This window comes from Thunnus thynnus, chromosome 2 (assembly GCF_963924715.1).
Source record: "Thunnus thynnus chromosome 2, fThuThy2.1, whole genome shotgun sequence".
Lineage (NCBI taxonomy): Eukaryota > Metazoa > Chordata > Actinopteri > Scombriformes > Scombridae > Thunnus > Thunnus thynnus.
Window position 1 is genome coordinate 13586429 of NC_089518.1, and position 6301 is coordinate 13592729.

Below are 6301 nucleotides of genomic sequence, written 5' to 3' on the forward strand. Positions count from 1 at the left end.
GGGATAGCTGCGCTGGCCCAGCAGGGACGGAGGGTTGCTGCACGCCAGCAGGGACGGAGGGTTGCTGCACGCCAGCAGGGACGGAGGGTTGCTGCACGCCAGCAGGGACGGAGGGTTGCTGCACGCCAGCAGGGACGCTGGGGAGCAGAGACTCTGAGGCACTGGAGAGGACAGGCCAGGTGGCAAGGTGACCCAAGGAACGGTGTGGTCCTCTGCGTTGACGACCGGACCTCTGGTTGGCGCTCTGAGGGCCTCCCAGAGCCAACCGGGTGCCCAGGTAGGGGTTTTGGGTTGGTGCTGGCTTAGGAGTGGCAGGCTGCTGGCTAGCTGGCTCCTTGCTAGCAGTCTTAGATAACTGATAATAAAAGTACTTCAGCAAAGTCATCTGAGCTGGAATGTCCGGGGTGGAAGCCGAATGGCAGTGCTGGTGGTTGGCAAGCTTGGAGGCCCGTCTGGCTGATCGAGGTCCCCCCAGTGCCAGACGGGTTCCTTGAAAACAGTTTGTCTCTGCTGGGTCCATTACTGGTTGGATCGTTCTGTCAGGCTCGGGGAAGCAGGAGTGGACCCAAACGCAGAGGCCGGAATGCAGATATGATGAAAAACTCTTTTAATTGTGGATGGTCACGGACAGGTAAACAGGGCTGAACAGAACTAGCAGAAGGAACAACACAAAACGATCCAACAAAGACTGAACAGAAATCCCGAACTTAAAGAAACTGAACTAACAAGGAGATGAGGTGCAGGTGGGGAGATGGGTGGAGAACTGGAGAGGGGAATGAACATACAGGGAGCTGATTGGCTGAGGACACACAGGGAGCGGGGCAGGGCTGACGAGGCTAACACAGGGCAGGTGTGGGGAAGACAGCAGGGCAGGGCTAACGAGTCCAAATGCAGGGCAGGTGTGGAGGAGCACATGAACACACAAGGGAAACAGAAGAAAAACCCAGAAAACAAACTCAATGCCATCTATACTAACCCATCCAAAACCAAGCACAAACACAAACCCAAGCACACAACCCAACAAACTAATGATTCAATCCTCTAAAACCCACCACCCAAATCATACAAGAAAACCCTATGAACTGAGGGACTAAACAGACGTGCATAACCAGGAGACCCCACAGAACACAACATAAGACCAAAAAAACACCCAAAGTCCAGGCAAGATGTGACATTAAAGGGTAGAGAGGAAAGAAGATGAAGCTTGGATGGGAGAGGGAGGAAGATTTAAGTAAAAAAAAAAAAGTTGACAGGAGAAAGAGAGATGAGAGGAAGGGTGGAAATGAAGGCGAATTAGAGACAGAAAGGAGGGATGGTTAAAGGAAGATAGAAATGCTCTTATCCATGAATGATAGTAAGGTTAGAGAGTGACAAGAAAAAACAATGGATGGATAGCAGAAGAAGGAAGAAGAAAGAAAGAAAAATCAAGTGAAGAAGGATGGGAGAGAACCCTACTTCCCATCCATGAAGGATAGAAAGGATGGAGAGAAGTTGAAAGAAACAAAAGTTGGATAGGAGAGAGAAAAACTAAGTTTAAAGATACAACAGTGGAGGATGATAGAACAAACAGAGGGATTAAGGAGAGAAAGGATAGAGGGGAAGATGGAGGAGGCGGATAGGTAGAGGGTGGAATGGTATAGGAAACAAGATTAAAGATAAGAAGCATGGAGATGTAAAGGATAGAAAATAAAAGAAAGGGTGAAGAGAAAAAGGAAGGAATGTGGAGGATGAAAGGAGTATGAAAGGGAAAGTAAGAAGAATGAAGGACAGGAAGAAAGGAGATGTTAAGGGTGGAGGATGAAGGAGAGAAAGATGGAAAGGCTTGAGAATCTAAGAATAAGAGATGAAGGATAGAAAAAGTGGAGGAAAATGAAGGAAGATGAAGAGAAAGGGTGGATGGTTCAAGAATCACAAAAAGAATAGTGTAAAGGTAGGAGATGAAGGACAGGAGGAATGGAAAACAAAGAATGAGTTGAAGGAGATGGAGGGTGGAGAGGTGAAAGAGAAAACATTAATGAGAGGAAGAGTAGATGAATTAAGGAGCGAGATGGAGAGTGAATAGGTAAAGAAATGAGAGAAAGGCCAGAGAGATACAGGAAGAACGATGAAGAACAGGAAGGGTTGAGGGGAGAAGAAGGAAGATGAAAGACAGGAACATAAAGAATGAATTAAAGAGATGATGTTGAGAAATAGAGAAAGGAATATGAAGAAGCAAAAGAAAGGGAAATGAATAAGAGGACAGGGGGAAATGTAAAGGATAGAAGATGACAGAAGAGAGGTGGATGAGAGAGAGAGGAAGATGTAGGAGAGGAAAAGTTGAGACAGGGAGATGAAGAAATGAAGGAAAAAAGTACAGGAAGGTGGAGATGTAAATAATGATAAAAGAAGGGTGGATGGTTAAATGAAAGAAGATTATAAAAAATCCCTTCCATCCATGAAGAACTGAAAGGATGAGAGAAAATTAAGGAAGATTAAAGATACAAACAGTAGAAGATAGAATATGAAGGAAAGGAAAAATAGATGGGTGAAACAGGGGGATTAAGGAGAGAAAGAATAGAGAGGAAAATGAAGGAGCAGGATAGGTAGAGGGTGGAATGGTATAGGAAATAAGATATAAGATAGGACGGATGGAGATGTAAAGGATAGAAAATAAAAGAAATGCTGAAGAGGAAAAAGGAAAGAATGTGGAGGATGGAAGGTGGAGAGGTGAAAGAAAACATGAAAGAGAGGAAGAGTAGATGAGATGGAGAGAGTGACTGAATAAAGAAATGAGAGAAAAGGATGATGTCTAAAGGAAAAGTAGAAGAGTGAGAAAGATGTGGGAGACGAACAGTTGAGGGGAGTGAGAGGGAGAAGGACCTGAAAGGTGGAGAGGTAAAGGAAAGGGAGGAAAATTACAGATACAGTTGAAAGAAGGTAAAGGAGAGAAAGGATGGAGAGGAAGAAAAGATGAAGGAGCTGGATGATAGAAGGTAGAGCGATATAGGAAACAAGATTAAAGTTAGGAAGTGTGGAGATGTAAAAGAGGAAAAAGGATAGAAAGGGTAGAGAGATAAATGAAGGAAATTGGAAAGACACAGGAGAGGTTGGGTGGAAGAAAGGAAGATGAAGGAGTAGGATAGGTAAGAGAAAAGAGTGAAAGGTTCAAGAGGAAAAGGAAACAATGTGGAGGATGAAAGGAGTATGAAAGGGAAAATAAGAAGAATGAAGGACAGGAAGAGAGGAGATGTTAAGGGTGGAGGATGAAGGAGAGAAAGATGGAAAGGCTTGAGAATCTAAGGATAAGAAATGAAGGATAGAAAAAGTGCAGAGGAAAATGAAGAGAAAGGGTGAATGGTTAAAGAAAAGTGTGAAGGTAAAAGTAGGAGATGAAGGAGGGGAAGGGTGGATGACTAAAACCAGAAAGATGAAGGACAGGAGGAATGGAAAACAAAGAAAATGAGTTGGAAGAGATGGAGGGTAGAGAGGTGAAAGAGAAAACATGAATGAAAGGAAGAGTAGATGAATTAGGGAGCGAGATGGAGAGTGTGAATGAGTAAAGAAATGAGAGAAAGGCCAGAAAGATACAGGAAGAACGATGAAGGATAGGAAGAGTTGAGGGGAGAAGAAGGAAGATGAAAGACAGGAACATAAAGAATGAATTAAAGAGATGATGTTGAGAAATAGAGAAAGGAATATGAAGAAGAAAGAAAAGGGAGGGAAATGAATAAGAGGACAAGGATAGAAGGTGACGGAAGAGAGGTGCATAGGAGAGGGAGGAAATTTAGGAGAGGAAAAGTTGACAGCAGAAAAGGAGATGAGAGGAAGGGCTGAAAGGAAGGAAAGACAATTAGGGACAGAAAGGAAGGATGGTTAAACAAAGGAAGATAAAAATTCCTCCCATCCATGAAGGATAGAAGGGATGGAGAGAAGTTGAAAGACAGAAGTTGGATAGGAGAGAGAGGGAGACGGAGGGGAAAGAAGTAAGATCAAGCAGAAGAGTGGAGGGGAAAGGAAGGAAGGTGAAAGAAAGGGAGAACATCCAAGAAGATCTTCCTCCAATCAATGAAGGATAGAAAGGCTCAGAGAAAAACTAAGTTTAAAGATACAACAGTGGAAGATGACAGAATAAAAATGAAAGGAAAAGTGGATGGATGAAACAGGGGGATTAAGGAGAGAAAGAATAGAGAGAAAGAAAGGAAGATGGAGGAGCAGGATAGGTAGAGGATGGAATGGTATAGGAAACAAGAATAAGGATAGGAAGCATGGAGATGTAAAGGATAGAAAATAAAAGAAAGGGTGAAGAGGAAAAGGGAAGAATGTGGATAGAAGGAGTATGAAAGGGAAAGTAAGAAGAATGAAGGAGAGAAAGATGGAAAGGGTTGAAAATCAAAGAATGAGAGATGAAGGATAGAAAAAGTGGAGGAAAATGAAGGAAGATGATGAAGAGACAGGGTGGATGTTAAAGAGATGAAGGACAGGAGGAATGGAAAACAAAGAATAAGAGTTGGAGGAGATGGAGGGTGGAGAGGTGAAAGAGAAAACATGAATGTGAAGAAGAGTAGATGAATTACAGAGCGAGATGGAGAGAGTGAATGAGTAAAGAAATGAGAGAAAGGCCAGAGAGATACAGGAAGAATAATGAAGGATAGGAAGGGTTGAGGGGAGAAGGAGGAAGATGAAAGACAGGAACATAAAGAATGAATTAAAGAAATGGTGTGTTGGAGAAATAAAGAAAGGAATATGAAGGACGGGGAAATGTAAAGGATAGAAGATGACAGAAGAGAGGTGGATGGGAGAGGGAGGAAGAAGCAGGACAGGAAAAGTTGACAGGAGAAAGGGAGATGAAGAAATGAAGGAAAAAAGTACAGGAAGGTGGAGATGTAAATAATGATGAAAAGAAGGGTGGATGGTTAAATGAAAGAAGATAAAAAAAATCCATTCCATCCATGAAGAACTGAAAGGATGAAGAGATAAATGAAAAAAGATGTAAGGAAAGGAAGGAAAATGGACAGGAAGGATGGTAGAGCAAGAAAGAGAAAAAATAGAAAGGGTGAAGAGGTAAAAGAAAAGGGAAGGAAAAGATAGGAGAGGATGGGTGGATGGATAGAGGAAGGAAGAAGAAAGGAAAATCAAGTGAAGAAGGACGGGAGAGATCCCTACCTCCCATCCATGAAGGACAGAAAGGCTGGGAGAAAATTAAGGAAGATTAAAAGATACAAACAGAAGATGATAGAATATAAAGGAAAGGAAAAGTGGATGAGTGAAACAGGGGGATTAAGGAGAGAAAGAATAGAGAGGAAAATGAAGGAGCAGGATAGGTAGAGGGTGGAAAGGTATAGGAAATAAGATATAAGATAGGAAGCATGGAGATGTAAAGGATAGAAAATAAAAGAAAGGGTGAAGAGGAAAAGGAAGGAATGTGGAGGATGGAAGGAGTATGAAAGGAAAAGTAAGAAGAATGAAGGAGAGAAAGAGTGGAGGTGTTAAGGGTGGAGGATGAAGGATAGAAAAAGTGGAGGAAAATGAAGGAAGACAGGGTGGATGGTTCAAGAATCAAGAAAAAAAATAGTGTAAAGGTAGGAGATAAAGGACAGGAGGAATGGAAAATAAAGAATGAGTTGGAGGAGATGGAGGGTGGAGAGGTGAAAGAGAAAACATGAATGAGAGGAAGAGTAGATGAATTAAGGAGCGAGATGGAGAGTGAATAGGTAAAGAAATGAGAGAAAGGCCAGAGAGATACAGGAAGAACGATGAAGGATAGGAAGAGTTGAAGGGAGAAGAAGGAAGATGAAAGACAGGAAAATAAAGAATGAATTAAAGAGATGATGAGAAATAGAGAAAGGAATATGAAGAAGGAAAAGGAAGGAAATGTATAAGAGGACAGGGGGAAATGTAAAGGATAGAAGATGATGGAAATGAGAGGTGGATGGGAGAGGGAGGTGTTCAAAGAGATGAAATGTACATGGATAAATGAAGGAAGATAAAGATTTTGCAGTAGAAGGATAGAAGATGAAGGTAAATAAAAGATAGAAAAGAGAAGAGGGAAGGGTGGAGAGGTATTTCAACAAAAATGCAAAAACATGACATCAAGCCTTTACATTCAGATACATATACAGAGACCCTCCTCCCCCTCACTACAAACAGCCCCGTCTATACACCAACAATATCATTTAGCAGACTGTAATAAACATATTCAGCCCCAAGATAGAAAGGATAGAAAGATGAAGGAAGCTGAAAGAGAAAACTTGGATGGAGTAAGATGTAGGAGAGGAACAGTTGAGGGGTAAAGGAAAGGGAGGAAAATTACAGATACAGTTGA